We start from the raw sequence: 13,801 nt of genomic DNA on the forward strand, positions 1-13,801 counted from the left end.
TTATATTCAACATTTTATTCATTTGGGAAAACTCTCAAAAATAACAGAGTTTCTTTTCCCACAATATTTCAGGTTCTTCCACTTCCCCTGTTTCTTCCTCCTTCTTGAGAATTCAAACCAAAGGAATCTTTCCTCTCATTTTGTTTCTTCCAAGGAACTTCCATGGTCCAAATATATATATATATATATATCTCAAGTCTTTTCCAAAATATATATATATCTCAAGTCTTTTCCCGAGAAAAGAATGGGCCTCCAGCAGAATTTAAGATCACAACTCTTATGTTAATGCCACTTTTATACTCTGTATTAGGGGAGCAACAACATTGTTCTCCTTCTTACCAAATGATCTATAGCATAACCTATAGATCTCTTCTACTTCTTATTCCTTTTGTTGTCACTTGTGTTTATCACCCAAATGCCACTGCTCTTGGCTCCAAACAAGTATATATATCTTCCTGATATACACACTTCATCTCTCAAATCTTGTATTGGATTGTTTTGAACAAAGACATATATTTCCATTCCAATAATAAGCCTAGCCGTGCAAATTTCAGTGATATTCATGGTACTGCATACATCTTCCTAGAATGGAAGCTTGAGACCACAAGTTCAGGTACCATGCTTTTGCCACAAAATCTCTTTCTAAAATCTTCTGGCTATTTCAGTACTTTGGTTACATATCACACTCTTTCTTCTCAACAGCATCCAATTTCAATAGTTTCACGAGCAATTCTTCCCCCTCTTTATAAAATTTTAGTATCCATTCTTCTCAGTTATGTTTTCTTGATTCCTACTGGAAATTACTTTTCCCAATTCCTATGAGAGACAGAATACTTTAGAATGGAGCTGATCATTATCTGGGAAGACAAGAAAGAAGGAGATGGGCCAGGATCAGAGTTATTATATATGCTTATTAGGAATAAAAGATGGGGGCCGGCCCCGTGGCTTAGCCGTTAAGTGCGCGCGCTCCGCTACTGGTGGCCCGGGTTCGGATCCCGGGCGCGCACCAACGCACTGCTTCTCCGGCCATGCTGAGGCCGCGTCCCACATACAGCAACTAGAAGGATGTGCAGCTATGACATACAACTATCTACTGGGGCTTTGGGGGAAAAAAATAAAATAAAAATAAATAAATGTCTTCCCCTTTAGAAAAAAAAAAAAAAAGGAATAAAAGATGGGAGGGAATATATGTCAGTGGTTAAGTCAAGACCACCAGAAATTCAGACTGGAGGGAGGTGATATTTGGCATTAATGGATTTAAGAAAACATTGATGGCTCTCCCAAAAAGTGGGGAGAGCACAATAATGCACAGTCCAAGTGGATATTTCTCAGAAACCCAAAGTCTGCATCTAGGAAGCCTGGTCAAAGAAACAGTACAAGTCATGAGCCTGGGGATCAGGGGCAATTAACAAGAGCAGAGTGGGACTTCATTCTCATCAAGAAGTTGGAGCACTAGGCTGATTACCTGTACAGAGCCTAAGCAAGGTGTTCTTTACCTGAGGTCCATGAACTCTCAAGGTATCTTCTAACTGAAAATTTTCACTAACTTCTAACTGAAATTTAGCATTTTCCTAAATTATGAACACAGGCAAAAAAATTAGTTGGATTAGCAGTACCTGTGATCACAAATATTTCATCACATTACAACTATTACAGATATCTCAAACTATACTGTACATTCATCACTATTTCAAAATTACAATATTTATTAGACCTGCCACTACATTTTGTCATTTAATATCTTAATATACATATTATTATATCACAATTTTTTAAAAGTATTTTGATAACTTTGTTTCACATAACTGATTTCATTTGAAGTCCTATATATTTTCTGTATTTAAAAACATTCTAAGGAGTTCACAGGCTTTATCAGACTGCTAAAGGGATCTTTACCTTTGATGAACAATCAATTAAGAAAACTGGAGGACATGAGAGGAATTTGGTGGTGTCTCCAGCATCAACAAAGCAAATTATTGAAACTAAATTATATAGCACTTTACAAACTGCTTTCATTTTCCTCATCTAAATTGCACAATATTGATTCAAAATTTTAACCATTTCTTTACCTCTTTGTTGTTGTTTTTGTTGAGGAAGATTGGCAGTGAGCTAACATCCATTGCCAATCTTCTCTTTGCTTGAAGGAGACTGGCCCTGAGCTAACATCTGTGCCAATTCTCCTATTTCATATGTGGGTTGCCACCAGAGCATGGCTTGATGGGTGGTGTACGGCCGCGCCCGGGATCCAAACCTGCCAACCCAGGCTGCTGAAGCAGAGTGCGCCAAACTTAACTACTACACCACTGGGCCAGCCCCAACAATTTCTTTAATTCTTCTAAAAATAACTGTGTTATTTTTTAAGAGTGGAAGAATCTTAACCTGGGAAAGACAACTGAACAAACAGCAGGAGCTCCATCTATACTACTGAAATGGTTCTCATGTATTTTCTGTTTTTAGCCCAGCATCTTTCCCTTTAGAGACGTGCATTCTCTCTGCCCGGTCGGCTGTCACTCACCCACCACAGGAGTGGACACATGGCCAGGACGGCCAATCTAATGACTCCTCACCTCTGTTTCCTTGCATAAAGCAATTGGTCCAAGTGTGAAGATCCTAACCCAAGCAGAGCCAATCTTAGGAAACGACATGGGCCCTTGAAGAGAGGATCCATCTCTTGCATTCCCAAGACCTTAAAAAAAAGGACCACTTAAAACTGGAATAGCTGAAGGGCATCTTCGTCATTCTTTGGGAAAACACTTGTCTGAAAATAAGGCCAAACAGGAAAGGAGAGTTGATCCAGCTATGCCTAAAGCCTTTCATTAGCCCGGTTCAATGAACCCCTAATTCCTTGTTTTGTTTACATCAGTTTGAGCTGGGTTTCTTTCTCCGGCAACTGAAAGAATCTTGAAAAATACATAAAAATTTAGGTCATATTTGTTCCTATTTAATGTTATATGGACATTATATGCAGCCAGTCTGCTGGATACTAATTCCATCTCTCCCACTATATGCTAGCTATGGGACACCGGGTCATTTAACCTGTGTCTCAGTTTCCTCATCTGTAAAATGTAAATATTAGGACCTACTTCATAGGGCTGTTGTGAGAATTAAATGAGTTATTAGGTGTGGAAGAGCTCAACATGTAGTAAACAGTCAATAAATGTCAGCCATTAAGATCATAAGGATCTTAATGATTATGATCTTAATCATTAAGATTAAGATCATTAAGATCATAGTTTTTGTATTTAGATAAAGGGAAAATATTCCATAAATCCAAAGCAATATATTACAAGGTCAGAATAACAGTTGCTGACCTGGGGAAGTTTAATCACAATATGCTTTCTGCTCACAGTAGGTATGGATTCCAACATCAGTTGGAGTCTTCTGATTCCATTTCCTACCTTCTTTAACCACCAAGAGGTACAAAAAGATGTCTGATGCACAACAGAGCAGGTAAAAACAATGGCACTTTGTGAATTAATAATAGGAAAAAGATTTTTCAACATGGATTCTATTATCTTTCTAAATGTATTTTCCTAAATCTTTCCCTGACGTTTGTCCAAACTTGTACCAACATACTGGTATGAGGTCTGAAGTATATCATTCACATGGACACCTATCAAATAGAAACCTCAACATCAGTGGGAAACAAACTTAAATGAGATTTAGGAGCTCTAGGTAGTAATCCTGGCTCAGGCACTAACAAGCTGTGAGTCCTTACACTCGTTAACCTTTCTGTCACGAAGAACATAAGGAAGTAGAAGACATGCTTTTAGAAGAAACCTAGTCTAATTGGGAGAGATAATTAACAGGAAAAATTAAGACCTAAAATTAGGACTGCAAGGATCAAATTCAGTGATGGAGGAGAACCATGTGGTTTAAGCGTGAGGGAAGGCACCATGTGGAAACCACGCCCTGGTTAAGCTGTTTTGAATGGGCAGCAGAGAGTAAGAGAACAAACTTTCCAGGCAGGGAAATGTAAGAGGGTTTCATTGACTAGAGGTTCATGTTGGGAGACTAGACACAGAATGTGGGAATACCTTTAAACATTTAAGGGCAAAAATGTCATTTGCTTTTAAATTACCACCCCAAATGTAACAATTTCCTAGTATTTAGACCAAATTTAAACAAATATTATCTGCTGTCATTTAAAAAAAATTTTTTTGTGATAAAATACATGTAAAATAAAATTTATCATCTTAACCATTTTTAAGTATACAGTTCATTGACATTAGATATATTCACATTGTTGTGCAATCAATCACCAAAACTTCTTCACCTTGCAAAACTGAAACTCTATACCCATTAAGCAGCTCCCCATAGCCCTCTCCCCGCAACCCCTACCTTCTGTTTCTATGAACTTGACTAACTAGGATCTCATATAAGTGGAATCATACAGCATTTGTCTTTTAGTGACTGGCTTATTTCACTTAGCATCATGTCCTGCCGTCCTTTTATGCACTCCACGCCTAATGTCAAAGCATGTACAACGTGGACACAAGTTGTACATCCTCACAGTAGTTTCTTTGCCTTTGCATCCTGAATTATCTCATATCATTTTAAGTAGCTCTTCCAAAAAGCTTTAGGCATTTCTGAAGAGGGTGTAGGCATGTCTCTCTCTAAAACCAATGACTTAAATCTACGCCAAACCCAATGACAAAACTATCTGAAAGAAAATAAATTGGGCCGGCCCCGTGGCTTGGCGGTTAAGTGCGCGCGCTCCGCTGCTGGCGGCCCAGGTTCAGATCCCGGGCGTGCACTGACGCACCACTTCTCCGGCCATGCTGGGGCCGCGTCCCACATACAGCAACTGGAAGGACGTGCAGCTATGACATACAACAATCTACTGGGGCTTTGGGGGAAAAAAAATAAATAAATAAAATCTTTAAAAAAAAAAAGAAAATAAATTAATGAACCAATAAGTTTGTGCCCTTTCTCTACACACTTTCAAATACCTACCAACTTTCTGGGTAATATTCATTTTTCACCTAATAATATGTCTATCATGTTGTGTTTTAATGGATTCTCTTGCACATTTCCCAGCAAAATGCTAAGGAAGGGAAAGTATCATATACTTTTCAAAAAATAAGCTTTTAAGTGCTAAGTATAATATAAATATTCTATTAAAATGTATGATAAATTGACTTTAATAAACCAAAAAGAAAAAAAAATCAAAACCACCAGAAAATAGTAACTACTAATTTTATTGTTGAATATTTACATCTTACAAAAAGTATTAAGTATTGAGATGATCCAGGAAGCCTGTTTAAAATCAGTGACTTAAAGGTAAAAAAAAAAAAATTGTTCTGCAGGGTTAAGATTCAATTAAGATTGAATTAGATTCAATTAAGTATGCACAGTAAAATTAAAAATTAAAATTAAAAGGTTAACCACTATAAGAACAGAAATAGAGTATATATAAAGTAATATATCTTCCAAACAAGCAGAAGGGAAAAAGTGAAAAGAGAAAACAAAACCTCAATCCAAAAAAATGGAAGAAAGGAGACAAAAAAAATCACAGAAATTACACAGCATAAGATGGTAGAAACAGTCCAAATCCATTCATTCAACAATTATATTATGGAAAGCCTACTAAAAGACAGATACTGTTTTAGGCACTAGTGACACAGCAGTAAACAAAACACAGAACAATGTCTGCCCTTGTGAAGTTTCTATCCTAGTGGGGGAAACACAATAAACCAGATAGATGAATAAATCACATAGCACATGATATGACAATAAGGACAATGAGTGCAAATGGAGATGGAAGGGAAGGATATGTCAGGAAAGGCTTAACTGAGAAAGTAATATACAAAATAATAGGAGAGAGGTAAAGGATTAAACCACGTGGATGTATGGGGAGAGAGCATTTCAGGTAAAGGAACCACAAGTGCAAATATCCTGAGGCTAGGATGTGCTTGAGGAGGCCATATTGTAGAGCAAAGGGGAGAGGAGCAAGAGTTGAGATCACGTTATAAACCAATGTGACCCCCAGAAAATAAAAGAAAAAAAAAAAAAAGAGATAAGGTCAGAGGTAAAGCAGGACCAGATCATACAGGACCCTGGGGACCACCCTAAAGACTCTGGCATTTTGTCTGAGTGAAATGAGTAGTCCTTGGAGGATGTTTTGAGAGGAGGAAGATAATCTGACTTTTTTTTTTTTTAGGAGAATCACTCTAGATGCTGTGATGAAAACAGACTGAAAGAAGAAAAAGCAGACTAGATGGGTGGCTACTGCAGTATTCCAGGTGAGAGATGACTCTAACTTGGAAAGCGAAGGTGGTGAGAGGGGCTTGGGAGTCTGGATAGATTTTGAAGGTGGAGTCCATGAGATTTGCTGATAGATTCTATGTGTGGTGTGAAAGAGATGAGTCAAGGATGACTCCAAAGGTTTTGGCCTGAACAAATATCTCAGTAGTGACAACGAACACAAGTACAACAAATCTATCAGTCGAAGAGATGGTCCACTTGGATTAAAAAAAAAAAATCCCCAGCGATATGCTGTTTCTGAAGGCATACCGAAAGGTTAAAAACTAAACAGATGGGGAAAATTGAGACAAATATCAAATGGCAGCAGCCATGGCTATATTCATGTCACACAAAAGAGAAGTCTGCTCCCTTAATCTCTGTCTCCTCCGTCTTTCTCGAATAGTTCGGCATTTGTGAATCATGTCTTCCCAACGGAACTGCTGTTTCTCTGGGGACACGGATGTCACACCCTCATCTGGATCCACCCACAACCTAGAATAGTCCCCAGTTGGTAGTAAGCACTACGTAAAATTTTTAAACGCTCTCCACCTACTTAACATTATTTCCCTTTCATCACAAACGTTAAGCGATTTGGAAGGACAGGCCAGTGTCTCTAACCTGACACCAAGTCGTTGGTCGCCTGTACCCGTTTCACCTCTTCCAAAGTGACAAATCGATACGGCTCTTCTGTAAAGGGCAGGGCGGCGCTGCCAATCTGGCCCGCCCGCCCTCCCTTGGAGCCGGCGCGTCTGGGTTTGGTCAAAGCCGCAGGGAGTAACCAACGCCCGGCTCTGGCAAGCTGGGAAGTTTCTAGGAAAGGAAAAAAAGACAGAGTGCACTGCAAGGCGACGCACCGGCCGCGGAACGCTAGGCCCCCGCAGCTCCCCAGACACCCCAAAGCTCACCTGCCCGCGACTACCCAGAGTGATCTAAACTGCGGCCCCTCGCACGCTCCGTTCCACAGACAAGCTTCCGGCTCTGGACGGAAATGCTTCTTGAAGAAGATAGAAAGTCCCGCCTCCGCGGGAGTGAGCGACGGCCGCTGGAGCTTAGACTGAAATGTCAGCAAGAGTCTTGGTGGCTGGAGGTTTGGTCAGCCCACCCAAAGCCGGCCAAGCTCTCTGCCCATGTGCTGCCCAAGCGATTCCCCCGAAACCGGAGATGACAGAACAGCCCACTGAACGCGCATGTTCCAGTTACTTGTTATCACGAAAGCGAGTTACAAGTGCTGAATGAGATGCGGTCCCATGTTTATTGAGACTCCGCTATGTAGGAAGCATGTGGTGGTCACAGAGAAAAAGAATACAGCGTTGATGCCGCAAAAACTGGAAAAAAAAAAAATAGCTAAAATATAAGGCAGAATGAAAGTAAACGCAATAATAAAAAAAGCAAATTCCATAAACATGTTAATTTGTAATCGTCAGTTTTCTCACGCCTAACTCTCACTGGTTTGTTGTGAGGATCAGATGAGATGACGCATAAATAAACGTTTAGCAACGGGGTCTAGTACATGATGAAAGCCTACAATACTTATAGTAGTATTGTCATTGTTGGTGAAAAGAAGAGGACTTGAACCCAACCAAGAGAAGGTGAATAACACTTCAGGGAGGTAGCCTTCATGCTGAATGTTAACGTTGAGCAGAATTTCAATACATAGAGATACCCGTTGTGAATCTGCAAAAATTGCTTTTGTTGATTACTGAATGGACATAGACCGGTAACGTCATTCCCTAAAACAAACTTTCAGAAGCTTTGTTGTTTGAAATCTTATAAGTAAGAATGGAACATCCTGCTCCTCCCTGGCAGAGCTGAGCCATGTAGATCATTTTGGCCTTTTTCCAATCCAGGTATAGAGCTTCAAATAAGGGGTTTTCAGATAAAACAGTCCACATGTATTTTAACTTGATAGTTTTCAAGGATACAAGACCTTGGAGTCCGCTTCATAGGCCAGGCCTGCGCCTGCTTAATTCTTACCTACACTCCACCAAATCCTATGCTATCCCTGTGTCTTCCCTTTTTTTTTAGACTCCGCCAGTTCCTCTGTTGTGTGGTCTCCCTTGTTTCAGCAAGTTAATAAAGGTAACTTGTTAGACTATAGGCTTGTCTCAGATGGGCTTTATCACTATTTATTTTGACCAAGCCTCCTGCATTCACAAAGGTTGGAGGACAATTTTAACCCCAACTTAGACAAAAACTGAAGCAGAATAAGGGTAAATTATGTACTGACACTCATCTGTGCCCTGAAAAGAGCTGTGGAGTTTTTTTTTTATTATTGTGAAATTTTTGTTGTACATTATTGTTTGTCAGTCACCTTCACCCCTTGTGGCTACCCCCCGAGCCCCTTGCCCCTGGTAACTACCAAACAGTTCTATCTGTCTGCGTGTTGTTTTATCTTCCACAAATGAGTGAAATCATGCAGTGTTTGTCTTTCTCTTTCTGGCTTATTTTGCTTAACATAATACCCTCCAGGTCCATCCATGTTGTTGCAAATGGGACAATTTTGTCTTTTTTTATGGCTGAGTAGTATTCCATCGTACATATATACCTCATCTTCTTCATCCAATCATCAGTTGAGGGACACTTGGGTTGCTTCCTTGTCTTGGCTATAGTGAATAATGCTGCAATGAACATAGGGATGCATAAGCCTCTGTGGATTGTTGATTTCAGGTTCGTTGGGTAGATACCCAATAGTGGGATAGCTGGATTATAAGGTATTTCTATTTTTAATTTTTTGAGGATTCTCCATACTCTTTTCCATAGAGGCTGTGAGTTAGGGTTCCCATTTCTCCACAGCCTCTCCAGCATTTGTTGTTTTTTGTCTTGGTGATTATAGCCGTTCTATATCTTAATGATATCTTAATGTGGTTTTGATTTGCATTTCCCTGATGATTAGTGATGTTGAGCATCTTTTCATATGCCTATTGGCCATCTGTACATCTTCTTTGGAGAAGTGTCTGTTCATTTCCTCTGCCCATTTTTTGATTGGGTTTTTTGTTTTTTTGTTCTTCAGTTACGTGAGTTTTTTATATATTATGGAGATTAATCCCTTGTCAGATATATGGTTTGCAAATATTTTTTCCCAGCTGGTGGGTTGCCTATTCATTTTGATCCTGGTTTCATTTGCCTTGTAGAGAGCTGTGGACTTTTTAACTTGAAAGTTTGTAAATTATCTTTTAGCAGTGAATGACCATAGTTTTTCAAAATTACTGGCATCCACCAAACTCAGACCAGCCCCACAACAGATCTAGAAAGCATGAATCTTCCTTTCCTTTGTCAAATGCTTTCTTCTGTCCACTAAATTGTGACAATACTTGCCCAGTTTTGCCTAGAGTGAAAGAATGATCCTGCTCTGCCTTCAGTCCTTTTCTGTTCACATTGATCCTGTACACTGCAGCCTCAGTGTACAGCCACACTGTGCACTATCTGCAGCCACAGATAACTGTGTTATCTACTTGAAGTGCTTTCACTGCTAAATTTTTCCCTAAAAGAGGTCTATATATCCTTCCCTCATTCCTCACCTCTCTCTCACTTTAATCCTTTTCAGCCTGGTCTTCTGGCTTCTCTCCTCCCTCCAGTTCTTCCAAAATTACCTTCTCAAATGTCACCAATGGGGCCGGCCCGGTGGCGCAAGCGGTTAAGTGCACGTGCTCCGCTGCGGCGGCCTGGGGTTCGCTGGTTCTGATCCCGGGCGCGCACCGACGCACTGCTTGGCAGGCCATGCTGTGGCGGCGTCCCATATAAAGTGGAGGAAGATGGGCACAGATGTTAGCCCAGGGCCGTCTTCCTCAGCAAAAAAAGAGGAGGATTGGCGGATGTTAGCACAGGGCTGATCTCCTCACAAAAAAAAAAAAAAAAAAAAAAAATGTCACCAGTGACTTCAAATCACCAAGGTGGTTTCTCAGGCTCCATATCCCTTGATTTCTCACAGCATATGTTGATAGGGTTAATTATCAACCTTTGTTGTAAAAATCATATTTAAAACATTATAGAAAAAAAGCTCAAACTTAAAATACCAAATACTTGTAATGTAATCCATTTTGAGTCTCATCATTTGTGCATTAAGTAAATATTTAGTGAGTGCCAGCTCTGCACTAAACAGTATTTTTAGGCACTGGAGATCTAGTCATGAAAAAGAGATGCAGTGTTCCAGTCCTGTACAAATTTATGTTTTCATGGTACGAGACATATGATACATAAGATAATTTCAGATTATGTTAAGTGCAATAAAGGAAATAGATAATGCTATAATAAGACGTAACCAACTTAAAATAGTAAGGCAAGGGGAGAGGCTGGCCCCATGGCGTAGCGGTTAAATGCGTGTGCTTCGCTGCTGGTGGCCCGGGTTCGGATCCCAGGGGCACACCAAGGCACCGCTTGTCAGGCCATGCTGTGGCAGCATCCCATATAAAGTGGAGGAAGACGGGCACGGATGTTAGCCCAGGGCCAGTCTTCCTCAGCAAAAAGAGGAGGATTGGCATGGATGTTAGCTCTAGGGCTGATCTTCCTCACAAAAAAAACAGGAAGGCAAAGGGAGGACAACTTTAAAGGTGACATTTGAACTGTTAGCTGCAAGACAGGAAGGATCCCGTAACGTGTAAAAAAAAAAAAAAAAAAAAAAAACTGGAGGAAGGCATTACAGGCCTAGGGAATAGCAAATAGGAAGATCCTGAAGTGGGAAATACTGACTTAGAGTTTTTAAAGATCCTTCTAGGACTGGGAAGGCAGGGAGGGTTTAGAGGGAAGAGGGTGAGCAGAGAGGTCAGTTATGAGCTATTATAGTCATTTCATCTAGGGCCAAAAGAAAATTGTGGCTTAAGCCAGAGAGGTAGAAGCAAAAATGGAAGACTGTGGAGGTCTCAGCTGCTGAGAAGTCAAGTAAGATAAGAGAGAACTACTCACTAGATTTTGCAAGATAAACATCAGTGTCCTTGACAAGAGCAGTTTGAGTAGAGTGATGGACTCAGAAGCCAGATATGAGTGAGTTGAAGCGGAAAGGAAGTTGAGGGATCAAAGACAAATGACTCCTCAAAGAAAAGACCTAATTGCCCTATTCGATGAGCATTTTTCAGTCAGTACCCCATTGGATGTCTCTGCTGCATTATACTTCCATGGTTCACTCCTCAAAACCAGATATTCCTATGGTTCTTTTTTCTTCTTTGTTCTCTTTTTTTTTTTTGGACAGGGAGTTACAAATCATTTTGGAAATGTGATGAAAATTATCCACATACATGCAAATTTTGCATATAATTTCAAGGAGTTAATTAATCCCTTGAAACCCAATAGTGGGCCCCAAAGTAGCCCATGGATCCCAGATTAAGAACCCTCTCTCTTTTCAATTAATTCGTTTCTTCTTCCTTCCTGGGTTCCTCAGTCCTTTGATTGCTTCCTCCCTGACATCTGTCCTTTCCTACTGCTTTTCTTGTGCTACATACTCTCTCAGTGACTATACCTACTTTCTTGATTTTTGTTATTGGGACCATAACACCTATTTTAGTACAAAAGCCCTTTGGAGTTGTGGGGTAACTTAAAAGATCAAGATCAGTTAAGCCCACTCAATGTCAGGAGATTTCTCTGATTTCATAGTGTCTAACTGGACACCACAGGAGTTGAGGCTATGAATAATGGTTCATAAAGACATTTCGAAAAAGGTTTATATAAGAAAAAGAAATCAAAAGGTAATTCTTTCATTGTAACATTTTACAATATTCTTCCAGATCTGTTGTCTTCCCAGCTCCATTGCAAGGAGGAGTCAGCCTTCCACTGGGAGCTTCACAGAGGCAGATGTTTATCATGCAAAGTTCCTTCCAGCCTTCCTCTTATGAACTTTTGGCACCTTCTGATGTGCAACTTTTCCTCTTGGCATGCTAGTTGTGAAGGTTAATTTTATATGTCAACTTGGCTAGGCCACGGTACCCAGATATTTGGTCAAACACTAGTGTAGATGTCGTTGTGAAAGTATCTTTTAGATGAGATTAACAGTTAAATCAGTAGACTTTGAGTAAAGCAGATTGCCCTCCATAATGCGGGTGGGCCTCATCCAATCAGTTAAGGCCTTAAGAGAAAAAGACTGACCTCCTGTGAGGAAGAGAGAATTCTGCCTCCCCTGAAACACATGGCCATGCAACATGAGGAAAATATCAGGGTTCTTTTCAAAAGCAAGAAGTAAGGAATGAGTGTTGGGTGACTGTTGAATGACAACAAAATCTGCCATAGATTTAATTCAATATCTTCTCAAATTTCTCCGATGATAGTACAGTCATCCCTCGGTATCCGAGGGAGATTGGTTCCAGGACACCCTCAGATACCAAAACTCCACGGATGCTCAAGTTCCTTATATAAAATGGTGTAATATTTGCAATCTACACACATCCTCCTGTATACTTTAAATCATCTCTAGATTACTTATAATACCTAACACAACATAAATGCTATGTAAATAGTTGTTACACTGTATTATTTACGGAATAATGATGAGGCAAAAAAAGTCTGTACATATTTAGTATAGATGCAACCATCCTAGTCCTTTCTATCTGCTCTGCAGTTGGTTGAATCTGAGGATGTGGAATCCCCAGATATGGAGGGCCAACTGTACTTACAGATTATGGTTTGTCTTATTTTTTTTTAAGGTATTCTCTGTCCCCTTAATTATTCTTGTTTCCTTTAAATTTAAGTTTTCCTATATTTTTCTTATTGTTTTGTTTTTGCCTTTTTTTTTTTTTTTTACCTTAGTCTTTCTCTGTTATACTGTAGGTGTTCTACAAATGTGTGGGAGTTTCTGGTTGTCCATTTACGTTACAGAAGGAGGCAGTAGAAATACTAAATGGGAGCCAATGGGAGCTCAGCTTATGTGGGCAGGGTGGGATGACTGGTAAGTTTCATTGTCATATGACGGGGAAGGGAGCAGCCATCATGCTCCAGGAAGACTCTCAAATGCCAGATAGAAGAGTGTAGCTCTTTGGCACCAACACCTTCACTAGCTGCTCAAATGCTTCCTGCAACTTGCTTCTAGTTCTCTAGAGAAGATATCTTATTTTTTTGCTTGGGATAAATACTTGGCAATGATGATTTGGTTTGCCCATTGGGGGTACGAGAAAGAGGTATGGGGGAGAATGCACTCTTCCATTTACAGACCATCAATTAATTTGTTTTCATCCACATTAATCATTCCAACCATCTGTGTTGCCAAGTAGAGAGCTTTTCCAGTTAGTTTCCTATTGCTGCTCTAACAAAGTACCACAATCTTAGTGGCTTAAAACAACATATTTGTTATCTTACAGTCCTGTATAAGTCCGACACTTCTCACTGGGCTAAGATCAAGGTGTCAGCAGGGCTGTATTCCCTTCTGGAGGCTCCAGGGGAGAATCTGTTTCCTTGCCTTTTCCAATTTCTAGAGGCCACCTGCATTCTGTGGCTCGTGGTGCTCTTCCTCCATCTTCAAAGTTAGAAATAGTGGGTTGAGTCCTTCTCACATCACACCACTCTGATCTTGTTTCTATCCTCATATCTCCTTGTCTGACTCTCCTCTTCTGCCTCCCTCTTCCACTTTGAAGAACTC

At 40.1% G+C, this 13,801-nt stretch overlaps 1 protein-coding gene across 5 annotated transcripts in view; it reads right to left on the bottom strand.

Moving 5' to 3' along the window:
* TBCE (tubulin folding cofactor E) overlaps positions 1–7,270 on the bottom strand; it is an 83,892-nt gene extending 76,622 nt beyond the window's left edge. For 2 of the 5 annotated variants that reach the window (XM_087431926.1, XM_087431924.1), the window contains exon 1: positions 6,865–7,050. The gene's annotated coding sequence lies outside the window, so the exon portion shown is untranslated. Of the gene's footprint in view, positions 1–2,567; positions 2,665–6,864; positions 7,051–7,151 lie in introns of those variants that run through there. The other 3 variants (XM_087431925.1, XM_004432387.3, XM_087431922.1) reach the window with 3 other exon arrangements.
* Between the last annotated feature and the right edge of the window lie 6,531 nt (positions 7,271–13,801).

This window comes from Ceratotherium simum, chromosome 6 (genome assembly GCF_057802395.1).
Source record: "Ceratotherium simum simum isolate JZ-2026a chromosome 6, ASM5780239v1, whole genome shotgun sequence".
Classification (NCBI taxonomy): domain Eukaryota; kingdom Metazoa; phylum Chordata; class Mammalia; order Perissodactyla; family Rhinocerotidae; genus Ceratotherium; species Ceratotherium simum.